The sequence below is a fragment of the Scylla paramamosain genome, chromosome 19 (genome assembly GCF_035594125.1).
Source record: "Scylla paramamosain isolate STU-SP2022 chromosome 19, ASM3559412v1, whole genome shotgun sequence".
In the NCBI taxonomy this organism is placed as follows: Eukaryota; Metazoa; Arthropoda; class Malacostraca; order Decapoda; family Portunidae; genus Scylla; species Scylla paramamosain.
In genome coordinates, this window is record NC_087169.1 from 1,480,989 (window position 1) to 1,498,314 (window position 17,326).

The following is a 17,326-nucleotide window of genomic DNA, read 5'->3' on the forward strand; positions in this document are numbered from 1 at the left end:
CTGGGAGCGTGGGATAGGGAAGGTTGCTGATAGGCTAGACACTTGGAAAATTATTGGACCAAGCCCATTGTTTTTCTCAATGTGGGAGGGAATGACCTTGGTAAGGTCAGGAGTGAGGAGCTGTTCGGGAAGTTTTGACAGGTTCTGGAGAGGACTAGGGACAAGGGAGGGATTCCTGTGGTATGTGGAGTCTTGCCGAGGAGGGCGTTAGTGGTGACTGGCTGTCCAGGGCTATTACAGTGAATTGCAGGCTCATGAATCATTGTAAGTAATGGATAGACATTCATCAACAATTGGGACCTCTTCTAGAGTAGGGATTCCTTGTAAATCCGGGATGGAGTGCATTTATCATGCCAGGGTGCCTGGGTTTAGGCCAGTTAGGAAGTAACTGGACTCCAGCGTTTTTTTCATCAATCAGTAGGGAAGAAGAGGTTATGAGGTCAAAATGAAAGACAAATTAGTTAAATCTAGAAAGGTAACTAGCTCAGAGAAGGTAATAAATAGCTTAAGTGTTTACTATAAAAACTGTAGAAGTATTTTGAATAAAATAGACTTGCTTAGGGGAATGGCGTGTGTAGAGAAACTTGATATCATTGCTTTAACAGAAACTTGATTAGATATGTCAGGGAAAGTATTTAATCCAGAGGTTAAGATAGATGGTTATACACTGTTCCATAAAGACAGGGAAAACAGGAGAGGAAGAGGCATCGCATTATACATTAGGGACACATTACAGTGTTGTACTAATAGTAGAATTAAAAAAGATAGCAAAACATAGTCGATATGGGTAGATATTAAGGAAGGACCACAGTCAGTAGAACTGGGAGTAGTATACACCCCACCAAACAGTACAAAGGAAATTTACATCTCACTGTGGCAGGAAATAGAGCAGAAAGGTACAGTGGACCCTTGAATAACGAACATAATTGGTTACATTGAGGGGTTCGTTAAAGGAAAAGTTCGTTTTGCAATCTTAAGAACTTATTTATCTTTTTATTTATCTTTGTCCTTGATGATGGTGCCAATGGTGCTCTTATTACGATCGTAAAGGCAACACAACTGGGTGATGGTTGCTCCTTCCTCATACTTCTTGATGATTTCCTTTTTCATAGCGACTGTAATAGGCTGTCTTGTCTTCTCCAACTTCTTCGTACTGTCCATGTTGCTGAATGCTGTCTTGCTCACAAAATGCTGCTAAACAAAGCTAAACAAGGAGCAAACACTAAGAGCAGCCTCTTGCTTATGCTTATGGCGCAAGGAACTGGAGCAGTGTTGCCAGGTCACTTTATGCCAGTGGTGCCAGGTCTTGTTATGCTATTTTCACTAGTTTGTTATTGAGCTTTTAGTTTGTTTTGTAGGTTGCAATATTTCAACTATTTCAGTTTGTTACTGAGATTGTTCACAGTTCAAACCGTTCGTTAGTCAAGGGTCCACTGTACAGTCAGGTATGTGAGGAAGATTTTAATTTTAGGAATATCGACTGGAGCCTGATGGTGGGTAACGGAAGCAGAGGAATTTCTTAAGGTAATTCAGGATAATTTTTTTAAACAGGTAGTTGTAGAACCCACAAGGGGGAATAATATTCTAGATTTAATTCTTACTAACAGGGAGGAAGCAGTCATGCAGATAGAGATTGGAGGACAGCTAGGTAACAGTGACCATTGGGAAATTAGGTACAAATTAAAATGGGAGGAAACTTTTAGAAGCAAAAACACTAGTAAAATACCTGACTTTAAGAGAGCAGATTTTGAGGAATTAAAAAGGTACCTCCAAGGAGTTGACTGGCAATGGATACAGGGTGATGTTAGGTCCGGGACGAACTTGAGAGAGATAAGGCAGGATGAGAGAGGTGAGGTGAGGTGTGAGGGTGTAGGACAAGAGGAGGGAAGATGTGTCCAGAAGGGGCTGAGAAGGATGAGAGAGAGAGATGTGTGTGGGTATGTTGCAGGGTCAGGTCATGCTGAGATGGGAGAGGTGAGGTCGAAGCGAGTAGATGAGGGAGTGGAGAGGAGAGGATGGAAGAAGTCGAGATGAGGGGATTAGGTGAAGTAAATGTAGATGAGTTGTATAAATACTTTGTAAATTGCATACAGGACAGTTAGCAAACATCCCATACAGAGCAATAAGATCACAGAAAAATTACCCTAAATGGATGATTGTTAGGTTAAAACACTATATAAGGCAGAAGAAAAGTATATATGAGATTAGAAGGCAGGGGAAAAGGTTTTAAGGCCACATTATAATGAAATAGTTAAAACAGTCAGGAGATTAACAAGGAAAGCTAAAAGCAATTATGAATTAAAGGTAGCCAGCCAGGCGAAGACGTATCCCAAGGGATTTTATCAGGTATGTAGGACGAAGAATAAGGAAACTATAGGTTCATTAAAGGCAGCAGATGGGGAGCTGGTTAGTTCTGGGGAAGAGATTAGTAAAATTCTGAATGAGTTTTTTAACTGTCTTGACCCAGGAAAACATGCAAGATATGCCAAATAGTGAACAGATGTTTAGAGTAGATGAGAATGAGAAGCTGACAGACATTACCATAACTAAGGAGATAGTGGAACAGGAGATAGGCTAAAAAAGTTCAAGACACCAGGACCAGATGAAATATATCCCAGACTACTTAAGGAATGCAAAGAGATTATTAGTGAGCCGTTAGTTTCTGTCTTTAGGAAGTCACTTGGGTCAAGTGAGGTGCCGGTAATATGGAGGCAGGCTAAAGTAGTACCCATCTTTAAGAAAGGAGATAAAACTTTAGCATCTAATTATAGACCTGTCAGCTTAACTTCTGTTGTAGGTAAAATAATGGAATCAGTAATAGCAAAGAGCATTAGGGAGCATTTACACAAACATAGCTTGATAAATCAGTCATAGCATGGGAAGTCTTGCTTGACAAACTTGTTAAGTTTTTACAGTAAAGTGTATGAGGCAGTAGATAATGGTGATAGTTATGACATCTTATGTCTGGACTTTAGTAAAGTGTTTGACAAGGTACCCCATCAGAGGCTCTTGAGAAAGGTTAAGGCACATGGGATAGATGGGAAGGTGTTAGGCTGGATAAAGTCATGGCTTAGTGACAGGCGACAGAGAGTTGTAATAAACGGCTCTAAATCCAAGTGGGGTCATATAATTAGTGGGGTGCCATGGGGATCAGTATTAGGGACATTGTTGTTTTTAATATATATCAGTGACTTGGATAGTGGAATTAGTAGTGATGTTAGTAAATTTGCAGATGATGACACAAAGATAGGTAGATTAATTAGGTGAGAATTAGGATTAATTGGAATTAATTAGGTCAGAATCTGCCTTGCAGGCAGATTTAGATAGGATGAATGAATGGACAGACAGATAGCAAATGTAGTTTAGTATCAACAAGTACAAAGTACTTAGCATAAGTAGAGGAAACCCACACAGTTGGTACACAATAAACAATAAAACTCTGGTAGGTTCAGGGTATGAAAAAGATTTAGGAGTTATAGTTAGCTCTGAGTTCCGTCTAGGAAAGCAATGCATAAGAGGCCAGAAACAGGGCAAATAGGGTATTAGGATTAATTTTTAGGAGTGTTAAAAGTAGAAGGCCCAAAATAATATTAAAATTATATGTGGCGCTGGTCAGACCTCATCTAGACTACAAAGTATAGTTCTGGTCGCCAAATTACAGGAAGGATATAGGTCTATTAGAATCAGTACAAAAGAGAATAACTAAAAGGATACAGAGGATGAGGAGTATTCCTTATGAGGTGAGTTTGAAGCTGTTAAATTTACATTCTTTAGAGAGACGTAGGTTAAGAGGGGATCTGATAGAAGTCTCAAGTGGTATAAAGGTTATAACAAGGGGGACATAAGCAAAATTCTTAGGATCAGCAACCAGGACAGAACAAGAAATAACGGGTTCAAACTTGAAAAATTTAGGTTTAAGAAAGAGATAGGAAGAAACTGATTCTCAAATAGAGTGGTAGATGAATGGAAGAAATTGATTCTCAAATAGAGTGGTAGATGAATGGAACAGACTCGGTAATCATGTTGTTAGTGCTAAGACATTAGGGAGCTTTAAGAGAAGATTAGATGGGTTTATGGATGGGGATGATAGGTGGAAATAGGTAGGTATATTTCACACAGGGACTGCCACGTGTAAGCCTGGTGGCTTCTTGCAGCTTCCCTTATTTCTTATGTTCATATGCTCTTATATGCCCAACATTCTTGACCTTTTCTTAACCTCTAATCCTTCTGCTTATGTTGTTACCCTATCTTCTCTGTTGGGCTCCTCCGATCACAGCCTCATATCTGTATCTTATCCTATCACTTCAATCCCTCCTCAGGATCTCACAGAGTGGAGGTGCCTCGGGCATTTTGTCTCTGCTAGTTGGGTGGGATCAGAGGAGGTATTATGCTGATTTTCCTTGGGATGTCTACTGCTTCTGTGTCTGAGACCCATCTCTGTGAGTTGAGCACAAAACAGAGGTGATAGTGTCTGGCATGGAGGTGTACACGTGGTGATAATTGCAACAATAAAACCACGACAACTATGATTAAGCGTGGTTGGTTTTTGAGACATTGGATGGTTTAGTTGAAGGTATCATATGGTTTGGGCATGTACACACATTAGTTGATCTTGGAGGGAAAGGATTGGCTCAGCTTCACTTGTCGAATGCTCCTCGTTACTGCCAGGTATGTATTGGTGGGTGTCTTGACAGTGTGGGCTTTCATCATGTATTAAGAGTTACTTGTAGAAGGATATATACTCATGTATTACAATTTTTGGGTTGTACTCTTTACAGATTCCTGCTAAATTTTGTGTTAATTAAAGCCAATCATTTGGTCAGATGTGTTTTACTACTAACATCATTTTAATCAACATAAGATAAGGCAATCAATGCCTGGAACTTCTACCTAATGGAAAGTCTGCTAAGACCAGAGAGGTTGTACGCAAACCCAAGATCACTGACAGCAGCACAGGAATGAAAACACTGTATACAAACTTTCAAGACTCATAGCAGTTCTACCTCAAGATAAAGTGAACAAGCTTGGACTCTTTACCAATTTTATGTCACTCAGAGTGTACGAAAGTATATCTGAGGGTGCAACTTATGATGATGCCTTAAGTACACTACAGGCTTTGTGTGTGAAACTAACGAATGAAGTATTTGTGCATCACTCACTGGCCACTCATCACCAACAGCTGGGCGAGACTCTAGATGAGTACTTCCAGGTCCTTAAGATCATGAGTAAAGAGTGTAATCTTAAGGCTGTCACTGCGATTCAGCACTGTGAAGAGTATATCAGAGACTCCTTTATTAGTGGCCTGCAGTTGCCACTGATAAGGCAATGCCTATTGAAAAACAGTACTCTTGATCTGACTACTTTGTCTAACCAAGCACGAGCTCTCGACTCTGTATAGAGGAACTTAGAGTTTTACGGTGATGTTCCTTTGTTTTGTGTGATCAGTGCTGCTGTGGATAATACTATGTAACACCATTTTTGTCTTTGACAAGCAGGTGTTATTTTTCAACTCTTTTCATTGCAAAACAATAGAAAATGTTCATTATTCCTGTCAAACTCTGCTTTTTAGAATTATTTTTTGCCCCAAATATCTAAATTTTACCATTTTTCCACATGCTGTCACAGAGAACTTCTTTGCTCTTGTCTTGAATTGACCACATATGTAGCAAAATGCATTTGGAGGATGATTGCCGCCTCTTAATGCCATTTCATCTCTTGTGATGTGTTCTCAGGCAGCCAAAGTAGAACTGATTGGTGGTCTGCAAACCCCTACTTCTATATTGTCAAGCAGTACTCTAGAATATCCTTAGTCTTTCTAAAATGTGTTCCAGAATGTTCTCAATCTTTCTAGAATATTCTTGAACCTACTTTAGAATATTCTGAATCATTCTAGAAAATTCTTGTAGATTCTAGAAAATTCTTGATACTTCTACATATTTATACTGTATTATAGAAAGTCTTAGAATATTCTGGAAATGTTTACATTGAATAGAATGTTCTAAAATGTTCTAGAAACTTCTAAAAGTGTCTGGCAGAACATTCTGGAAGATTTGAGAAAATTTCTGAAATGTATGCAAATTCTTCTTAATATGAGAAATCTTTTGCTAGAGCTGGTCAATTCAAGAATGATCTTATTAAAATTAAAAATCTTTGGGACACTTTATATTCTTTCTTTCACTGTTTTAACTTATTTACTACATTTCAAAAGCAATCAGATAAGCAACTGAGATTTTGCAAAGATCTTTACCTGACGTGAAAACCAATAGTAACCCATACTATAATAAAATAAGCAAAAAATGTAAATTAATTGTTCTAACCACAAAAGCAAAGTTTTAGGATCAAAATAAATTTTTTATATTTTGTTTAGATGGAAATAACTGGAAAATTATGGTTTGGAGCCAAGGACAAGATAAATGTGAAATTTTGTTACATAGTGTAATAACACTAATGGAGAGCCACAATCTATTACAGTAATGGCTGCTATAAATTCAAAGTATTTCTTTTGTGGTCTTTGACGCCACCCATGTTTGAAGTGTCCTGTTTGTGAATTGTTGTGCCATAAGTGCCAGAAAAAGGGTCGCGTAGCTAAAGTGTATTGGAGTGCTCATGCTACTGGGGCTTTAGCTTCTATTGATTGTATGACATTGGTGACTGTAACATCAGCTGCTGCTACTCCTAATATATTGTCAAAAGCGGTGGCTAAAATTTTGACTGAAACAGATGGACTTATTGACAGTGGAAGCTCAGAGAGTTTTGTATATCGACATAGTTAAACTCCACTTATTAAAAGTGCAACAGTCTAAGCATGGCTTCTACTTCATTTTTGACTGAAACATCTGGTTTTTGCAGTGTGGACACAAAAGTGAATGGCCAGACCTATGAAAATGTGTGTCTGGCTGTTCTTCCACAACTCTGTTCTGATGTAATTCTAGGCCAAGACTTTCAGAAGCTGCACAATAGTGTTACTTTGACTTACAGTGGAAACTTGCCCATACTCGTAATCTGTGGACTTAGAGAGCTGAATGTAGATCCTCCAGAACTATTTACTAACCTAAAGGCTGTCATCTTATTGTCTCTAAATCACAACACTACTGCACTGTATCTTCACAGAAAAGGAAGTGGAAAGCCTGTTAAAGGAAAGAATTATTGAGCACAGCAACTCTCCATAGCATGCACAAGTGATTGTGGTCAAAAATGAGTCCCATAAGAGATGCTTGGCCATAGATTACAGTGAAACAATCAGTAAGTTCACACTCCTTGATGGCTACCCACTGCCTTGGATAGATGAAACTGTGAACAAGATTGCACAGGATCATGTCTTCAGTACGACTGACCTATGCAGTGCTTATCATCAGGTAGCCATCAGAGAACAGGACAAGCCATGCACTGCCTTTGAGGCATGTGGTAAACTGTATCAGTTTACTAGAGTTTTGTTTGGAGTTACAAATGGAGTGACTTGTTTCCAGAGAATTATGAATTCACTAATTAAAGAAGAAGGACTTGTTGGTACCTATGCCTACTTGGACAACATCACCATATGTGAAATGATGCAAGAGGAACATGATGCTAACCTTGGCAAATTCCTCAAGGCTGTCAAAAGAAAGAATATGATCTACAATGAAGAAAAATGCCATTTTTTCAACTCGTAAGTTCCACATTCTGGGTTAAATGGTGGAGAAGGGAGTGATTTGTCCTGATCCCAAATGCCTCAAGCCTCTTCATGACTTAACAGTGCTGTGTGATAGAGTCACTACACTGTGCTCTTGACCCATTTGCATATTATTCATAGTGAATATATGATTATTCACACAAGATTTGTCCACTTATTGCTACTAATACCTTCCCTGTGATGGAGGAGACAGAAGCAGAGATTCAGCAACTGAAGAGTGATATAGAATCATCAATGGTTTAGGCAATCAAAAAATCTGAGCCATTTCAGATGGAGATGTATGCTTCAGACACCGCTATTGCAGCTGTTCTCACCCAAGCTGGTTATCCCATTGCCTTCTATTCTTGAACTCTGCAAGGACCTGAGGGACACCATGCTGCTGTAGAGAAGGAGGCCTTGGCTATTATTGAAAGTGCCACTGGGTGCATTACTTGATCAGTAAGCACTTCTCTACTAAAACTGACCAATGTTTGATAAACAGTATAAGAACAAAATAAAAAAATGATAAAATTTTAAGGTGGAGGATGGAAATCTCTTGCTATGATTTTGATATATTGTACAGACCAGGCCGAGATAACATTGCTCCAGATATACTCTCCAGGAGTTACTGTGCCATGGCATGCCCTGATCAGCAGCCACTGTCTGCCATTCATGATGACTTGTGCCACCTTGATGTTACTCATTTGCTTCACTTTGTCAGGTCAAAGAATCTACCTTATTCTGTGGAAGATATCTGTAGAGTTGTTACCTCATGCAGGACATGTGCAGAGTGCAAACCTAACTTCTATCAACCTACAAGAATTCCTCTTATAAAAAAGCTACCCATCTATTCAAACAGCATTACATAGATTTTAAAGGACCCCTTCCAAGTACAGACAAGAATCAGTATTTCCTAATTATTATAGATGAATACTCTAGGTTCCCATTTGTATTCCCATGTTCTAATATGCTTACATTAACAGTTATCAATTGCCTTTCTCAAGTCTTCTCCATTTTTAGCATGCCATCTTATATTCATTCAGATAGGGGAGCATCATTCATGAGCAGAGAACTAAAAGATTTTCTCAAGTAAAGGTGTCGCTTGCAGCAGAACTACGAGTTATAATCCTCAAGGCAACAGGCAAGCAGTGAGGTTTAACAGGAGCATTTGGAAGACCATTACAACTGCTTTGGTATCCTGTGGCCTGCTGATCTAGTGGTGGCAAGTTGTCCTTCCTGACGCCCTTCATTTAATTAATTCTTTGCTCTGCATGGCAACCAATGAGACCCCACATGAATGGCTCTTCGGGTACACTCGTCGGTCTTCCACTGGGACCTCTATTCCATCTTGGCTGTCCAGTCCTGGCATTGTCTTACTTAGGCATCACGTATGGCCCAGTAAGACTGATCTGCTGGTAGATGAGGTTAAGCTCCTACAGGCAAATCCCCATTATGCTCCCATAAGGTACTCTGATGACAAGGAAGACATGGTAGCTACCAAACACTTAGTTCCTGCCAGTAGTGAACCTCATGTACAGCCAAATCCTGAAATGAGCAACTGGGCTACTCATTCTGTTGATTCTACAAATATGACTCTTCAGTATAGTTCTGTTCCTGAGGACACTTCAACTACTCCTCATCAACACAAATGCAGTGAGGATACTTCAGTACTAAGGCCCTCAGGCAATATGAGACATCCTCCTACTTGCTTCGAGGTATCTTGGATATAATTTTGTAGAAGGTGGAGAAAGTGGTGATAATTGTAACAATAAAACCATGACAACTATGATTAAATGTGGTTGGTTGTTGAGGCACTGGATGGTTTAATAGAAGGTATCGTATGGTTTGGGCGTGTACATTCGTTAAGTGATCTGGGAGGGAAATGAGAGGCTCAGCTTCTCTCATTGACAGCTCCTCATTACTGCCAGGTGTGTATTAGCAGATGTCTTGACAGTGTGGGTTTTCTTCATGTATTAAGAGTTACTAGTGGAAGGATAATACTTGTGTATTACAATTTTGGGTTGTACTCTTTACAAACTCCTGTTACATTTTGTGTTGATTAATGCCAATCATTTGGTCAGATGTGTTTTACTACTCACATCATTACATTCCTCATTATCTCTCTCAACCTAAACCTTCCAAACCTTGGTTTAACAAGGCCTGTTCTCATGGAACAAGCACTGAATCATACAAAAGTTTTTCGCAAAGGTTTGAACGAAGAGTTCAGCTTTAGAAATAGATGAGATGGCAGTGGTGCCATCAGGTTAAACTAAAGGAGGGAAAGATGAAGTGAAGTTATTGGCGATATTTTTAGCTTAGTGCCAAAAATCATGAGGGGAGTTAGATCTTGAAAAATTTTTACACTTTCTATTAATGAATGATTTTTAACTAACTGGAGAATAGATGGCATGATTTTGAGAAGAAATATAAAGCACATGAAATTCAGGTGATGGAAGGGTCAAGTACCTTTTATGGGCCACCTCTCTATCCTGTATACCATGAGAACGGTCTGTGTTAAACCAAGGTTTGGAAGGTCTAGGTTGAGAGAAAGAGTGAGGAATGTATGCCTCTATGCTAGACACTATCAAACTCTGTTTTGCATTCAGCACACAGGGATGGGTCTCTGACATGGAAGCAGTAGTTATTCCAAGGAAATCAACATAATAATTAGCAGAGGCAAAATGCCAGAAGCACCTCTGCTTACGGGGATCCTGTGGAGGGATTGGAGTGATAGAACAAGATACAAATGTGAGATTGTGATCGGAGGAGCCCAACAGAGAAGATGGGGTGACAGCATAAGCAGAAGTATTAGAGGTTAGGAAAAGGTCTAGAATGTTGGGCATATTTCCAAGACAATCAGGAATACAAGTAGGGTGTTGCACCAATTGCTCTATTTCGTGGAGGATAGCAAAGTTAAAGGCTAGTTCACCAGGATGGTCAGTGAAGGGAGAGGAAAGCCAAAGCTGGTGGTGAACACTGAAGTCTCCAAGAATGGAGATCTTTGCAAAAGGGAAGAGTCAGCATGTGCTCCACTTTGGAAGTTAAGTGGTCAAAGAATTTCTTATAGTCAGAGGAGTTAGGTGTGTGTATGAGAGAGAGAGAGAGAGAGAGAGAGAGAGAGAGAGAGAGAGAGAGAGAGAGAGAGAGAGAGAGAGAGAGAGAGAGAGAGAGAGAGAGAGAGAGAGAGAGAGAGAGAGGTTAACGTATTTCATCTTCCCTGTGCTTCACACCAGTCTGAAGGACTAAAAGAAGGGAATATTTGAGGCAACATGATATCATTAGGAAATGCATCACTATATTTAGTATTACAAGTGTCTTTCATAAACCAAACTGTACTCTGGCATTCTGTAAGGGTTAGATAAAATGCAGTTGGAATGATGAGTGATTTCCCCATTCACACATCTGACTGTGGTGTAGTAAGGACTGAAGGGGTTAAGAAGAGTAAGCAAGATGACATAGTTTGGTTCGGTCTTTTTATAAACATTCATAGCTGCAAAGGAATAGTGAACACTAGTCTATTCTAAGATCTAGAGTGAGCTACAGTTGTCTAAATAAAACATTAAAGTGTATCCTGTATTAATCCCTCACCTTATAACTAAAACCTGTTAATTCTCCCTGTCAGGCAAATGTTTTAAAACTACAAATTTGTTTTTAATTTATCAGAATGGATATATCTTATACATATTTTTTTTTCAATCAGAACCATTTATAGACATTTTTTAAGGATGAGTATCATCATTTATCTCAAACCAAGTCTAGCAGAAATTGGTTAAATCTTTAGGATCACTGCATGTGAATGCAAGGAGTTACAGGTGGTCTGAGTCCCGCAGCAAAGTGTGCCAGATGTGTGACATGGGAGAGGATGAGACGGTGGAACATGTGGTGTTGGAGTGTGTGAAGTATGCTAGAGACAGGAATGAGATGATGCAAGTGATACTGACTGAGTTAGGACATAATAGGAATGAAAGAGTGGAGAAGACAGGAAAGGAGTGGATAATGTTGTTGCTGGGACTGTGTAGAGAGGCGAATGAAAGGATGATTAGAACATAAGAACATAAGAAATAAAGGAAGCTGCAAGAAGCGACCAGGCTTACATGTGGCAGTCCCTGTACGAAATATACCTACCTATTTCCATCTATTATCCCCATCCATAAACTTGTCTAATCTTCTCTTAAAGCTCTCTAGTGTCCTAGCACTAACAACATGATTACTGAGTCCATTCCACTCATCTACCACTCTATTTGAGAACCATTTTTTTCCTATCTCCTTCCTAAACCTAAATTTTTCAAGCTTGAACCTGTTATTTTTTGTTCTACCCTGGTTGCTGATCCTAAGAATTTTGCCTACATCCACCTTGTTATAACCCTTATACCACTTACAGACTTCTATCAGGTCCCCTCTTAACCTACGTCTCTCTAAAGAATGTAAATTTAACAGCTTCAACCTCGCCTCGTAAGGAATACTCCTCATCCCCTGTATCCTTTTAGTCATTCTCCTCTGTACTGATTCTAATAGACCTATATATTTCCTGTAATGTGGGGACCAGAACTGCACAGCGTAGTCTAGATGAGGTCTGACCAGCGCCAAGTATAACTTTGAGGCGGTGAAAGAGTTTCTGGAGAGAATGTGGCGTGCCACATGTATGAACAATTAGGATAGAGGATGCTGTTCGTTTCTTTTTTTTCCCCCCTTCTACAGGAGTTGCTAGTCCAAAGGCCTGGCTCAGGAGTGATCCTGTGCCACCTGTACCATCAAGATCTTTGCTGACCAGACTTGAATCAACAATGAGACACTGGTTTCAGAGCCTGTTAAAGCACACAAACACTTTGAGGTGGTGGTGGTGGTGGGAGAGTGGGAGTACCTTCAGTCCTCTTCCCTCACCCACCAAGACTGAGGAGCAGTGAAGGCGTTTGGCTTTTCCTGTCTTCCATGCCCTCAGCAGTGACTCCTTGATAAGTATGAACTTTCATCATAGTTAATAATAAGAATTTTGCTAGGTGACTACAGGTGGTGAACTTAATCAAATAATCATGCGTTTGTAAGTAATTTTTGAGAGTAGTTTCTTTTCAACTCTGTAATCTAGGGTAAGAGTACTGTTAATGCTGAGTTATGCAGTGTAGATAATAAATGAATGTTACTGTATTTGTTGTATTTGAATTTGTCAGTGATTTCCTCAATCCTGGAATTTATTTACTTTGAGATTTTGTTACGATCTGATAGTCCCTACGCTCGTAACATTCTCATTCATGGTGAGTTGTAACACTGCCTACACAAAGATGGTATTATAAGCTGTCAAGGGTATATGCCTGATTATACTTGTCATTCTATACTCATTCTAAAATTGTCTCATTAGTTTACAGCATCTTTAAGTTGGAATTTGTTTGATAGGAATTACTGATATATTGTAGTTGCTAGATAATATTCATACACAAATCTAAAAAAGGGATCAATAAAATCTTGGATGTCACAAATGAGTAGAATTGCATGGAATAAACACCACTCAACATGCCAACACACTCCTATAAGTAACACATCACTAGTACTGCATTTGCTGGCATCTTGTTTACACCACCACCATCACAATCACTCCTGCTCTTCTGAATTCAGTGTATCTCCTTCTCAATGTTGAAGTGATTATCCAGCTTTACTACTGTGCAATGTGTCAACTATTGTACCCTAGGCTTCCAGAAGCAGGAAGGGGATAAAGCTTTAGATTCAGAATCCACATGTTAAATTATAATTCCTTCCCATGATGGATGCAGGGGTCTTTATGCTCACCAAATTGATCCATATTAGCAGTGGTGGAAAATATAGTGTATGTAGTACAATAGGCACTACTGCATTTGAGATGACAACAAATTTATACAGTACCCTCCCGAGTTTCACACCTAGTCCTAACTTCTAACTATGCTGAGTTTTGCGCATTACCATCCCAAGTTTTGCACTGCTTTGACAAGTATAGGTCACATGTTGGCATCACATGTTTACATACAGTAAACACCCCATAAGTTGGAGCTCTCTCTCTCTCTCTCTCTCTCTCTCTCTCTCTCTCTCTCTCTCTCTCTCTCTCTCTCTCTCTCTCTCTCTCTCTCTCTCTCTCTGAATGTTAGAACAATCCTAAGGATTGCTAAAATAGAATGAGACTGACTGAGAATGAAAATGAAATTACATATATGACTGAGAATGAGTGAGAAATGATGAAGCAAAGATGACATAAAATGAATGAGTTGGAGAGAGAGAGCAAGGTATAACTCCCTAATCCCTTATCTCTGACAGATAATGGGGAGGGGAAGTGACAGGGAAAGAGGTCTGAGAAAAGATGAAAGAAAGAAGAGGAAAGGAAAAAAGGGAGGAAGGTACAAGTACCTGATAGGTGAGCAGCAGCTCACACAGGTGTGTCTTGCGAGTTTTAGTTTGTTATTCTGATTAAATTTTTATTAAAATTTCAGTGCTTGCACGAATGGCAAGTTCATCTTGCTACTTTTGATTCGTTATTCTGATTAGATATTTATCAAGATACCAGTGCTCGCATGAGTGGTGAGTTTGTTATGCCAGTTTTGGTTCATTATTCTGATTAAATACTTATTAAAAATTTCAGTGCATTATTGCAGTTGTACGTTATAATGACCGTGTATTGTCGTGTACCTTACTGTACAAGTCTTGTACAATGCTTGTGTTTAGATCTTCAAGTTTTGAGTGTTGTGTTATACTCTAAGTGCATAAATCATGTGTGATTATGATCCCTCCTTCCATCTCCTTTACATCAGCCCTCCATCTACTGGCAAAATTTACATACTACAAACTGATATTGCATACTGACACAATGATATTGCATACAGTATTGTACTGGGGAGAGGGGATGGATAGGTCACAATTCCACTATTTGTGAGGGCTCATTATTCCATCTTAGATGTTTTATTCTAATAGAAAGCAATTCTGGCTACCTAAAGGGAGGCAGGCTGTAAGGAATTGATATGAGGAGACATCAAGTCAGTCTTGACACAGGTCCATGGTCCTCAGAACTTCCATCATATAGGGTCACATTACTAAGGCCATTCAAGATTACTATTCAGGGACCACAGTGATCATAGGAGAATCTATTCTCCTAAAGAAAATGCATATTCTTATTTTACTTGTGCTTCAACAGTGGTCATACGTTTAGAAGACTGTGGAAGATTTGAACAGTGAAACCTTTATACAAGCATTCCAGTGATTTAAAATGACCAATTACTGACAATACCACTATCTAAAACTCAGAGGCTTGAGGCCACTGGCAGCAAACCCTTTTCTGTTTCTCTTACTCTCTTTCAATATCATTACAGAGCTGACTGTTGTTTCTATGTATGCAACAATACAATACAGAGCTAGCTGTTGTTTCTATGTATGCAACAATACAGTGTAATTGTACCCACACTCTTGTTTTCAGAACTTTCCATCTGGCAAAGACTTCATTGCCAGTCACTAAATTCATCTGTGTTGTGTATCTCTCAACAACACTATGTAGAATGTTTTGACCATTCAATTTGTAAAGTGGAACACATATTCAACCACTTACCACTTCTCCCTTACTGAAATTTCCAATGACTAGAGATTTCAATATTCACCGCCAGCTTTGCCATTGCCTTTCACTAACTAATCTGGTAAACATGGCTTTAGTTTTGCTATTCTATACAACCTAAAGCAATTAGTGCAGAACCTACTCACATTTTTTACTATCTTGCAGATGTGCCAACCAGTGCCAGCTCATGGCTAAAATTAGTGGGGATACTGCTTCAGAAAATTTTTAGCCATTGTTTTAATATGAAAAAGAAAATTTATACAGAAATTTGATAAAATCCTGAACAAAAGTTTTTCTTGCTTAATGTTGTGTAAAATTAAACAAACATATAAGAAGAAAATTTCTAAATACATATACAGTAGAACCTCGGTCACTGAATGTCTCCCTTTCCAAACAATTTGGTTTTTGAGCAAAAATTGTAACTCTTAATTGGTTCGAATACTGTATCATAATTTGGTTTTCAAACAAAGTTACTTGATTTCAAATACTACAAGACATAGCAAAACTTGCCATTTATTACTAATTTATAGTTTCTATAAATATTTCCTTCATTTTTGTATGTTTGGAGGAGCGACACAGAGGGTAAGACAGTAATTCAATCTTCAAAATAAGTTAAATATCATCCCATGGAAGAAGTTGAAGAACCTCAATGTAAACAAACAAGGTTTGCCACTCATGAGTAATCCTGAGTCTCCTGTGGCTCTCTCTATGACCCACAATACCATCACTACTGCACAACTACATTTTCTCAGTAGCTTTTCCCAGCAGCAAGGTGCCTAAGTGTTACGATCACCTTCAGTTTGGCGGTGAGTGGGTTGCTTCTCTCTGTGTCACTCTGTAAGGATTCCCTCATTTGATCAGTGACAAAGAGAATGCCTGCATGGTCTAAACAATATCTTTTAATGAGTTCTGTGTCATCAAGTTCATTCAGTACATCCTTTATGGATGAAAATTTCTAAGCTGGAGATGTTATGGAGTGTCCATCTTAGCAATGAGATCACTGGCCACTAAGACATGGTGGGTAGGTGCATCAGAACAGATTAACCTGTTTTATATTGATTCCTATGGGAAAAATAGTTTGGGTTTTTAACATTTTTGATTTTGAACAGTTCAAGAACCAAGGTTCCACTGTATAACATTAACTTACGAAAGTCAACGCAGGTGTGCACACATAAAAGACTTCTCATCACTCATCTGTCAAATCTATACTAAAACCATTAATGTGTCAATGTACCCAAGGCCACTGTCTGTCTTGAGTTGTCATGTCAGATAATATCAGAGCTTTGCTCTCCCATGCAACTTGATCAAACTAGTTGGATGGCATGCTGATTGAGATTTTTATCCCCTTTTCTGGCACAGACTGTATTCTGACTAGCAATGGATGAGAAAGACAAGAAAGGGATATGATATGACTGGCACTGGATGAGAACAATAAGGAATTGATATACTATGACCAGCATTGGTTGAGAATGGTAAGAAAGGGATATATTATGACTGGCACTGAATGAGAATGGTAAGGAGAAGAACTAAGTGTTCTTGTGTCACTTCTGCCAATATTCTTCCTCCTCCCAGTTTTTTACTCTAAACATGAGTTTTATTTGTCCAAATATGGAATACTGTTCCCAAATATAGGGAGGTTATCTAATTTTAGTTGACAGGTAATCTTGTGGATGCATCTTGTCATACCAGTACAAGACCATCTTGAACTCAGCAGAAGGCTGCTTGAAGACTGAAGTTCATTTGCTAGGCCCCAGTGTGTAAATTATCCTCTTAACTCTTTGATCTTAAGGTTGAAGGATCAATAATAGCTGGGGTAAATCTAATGGAGTGATATGCATTATATCACATGAAAACTATGAAGTTAGACCAAGAGCAAAAAATGATACATGATGTATATAATAATATTTTGAGTTGAGTCAGTCCACCAGTGAGCCTCCTTATCATCCAACTTAAAGACTGTGCTCCAGTAATTGTTTCATACATAGAACTGAACATTATTAAGTTAATACATAGAACAGGACAGTGGAAAAAAATCCTCTTATGCAACCCAAGCAGAACAATGGACACTAGCTGGCTGTCAACATTTCCTATCTTTTTTTTTTAGGTTTATTATTATTTAT

At 38.8% G+C, this 17,326-nt stretch overlaps 1 protein-coding gene across 12 annotated transcripts in view; it reads right to left on the minus strand.

Annotated features, from left to right (window-relative positions):
* The window catches only part of LOC135109551 (mitochondrial ribonuclease P protein 1 homolog), a 58,136-nt gene that overhangs the window by 15,992 nt on the left and 24,818 nt on the right, over positions 1-17,326 (minus strand). The gene's annotated exons all lie outside the window — the stretch shown is intronic.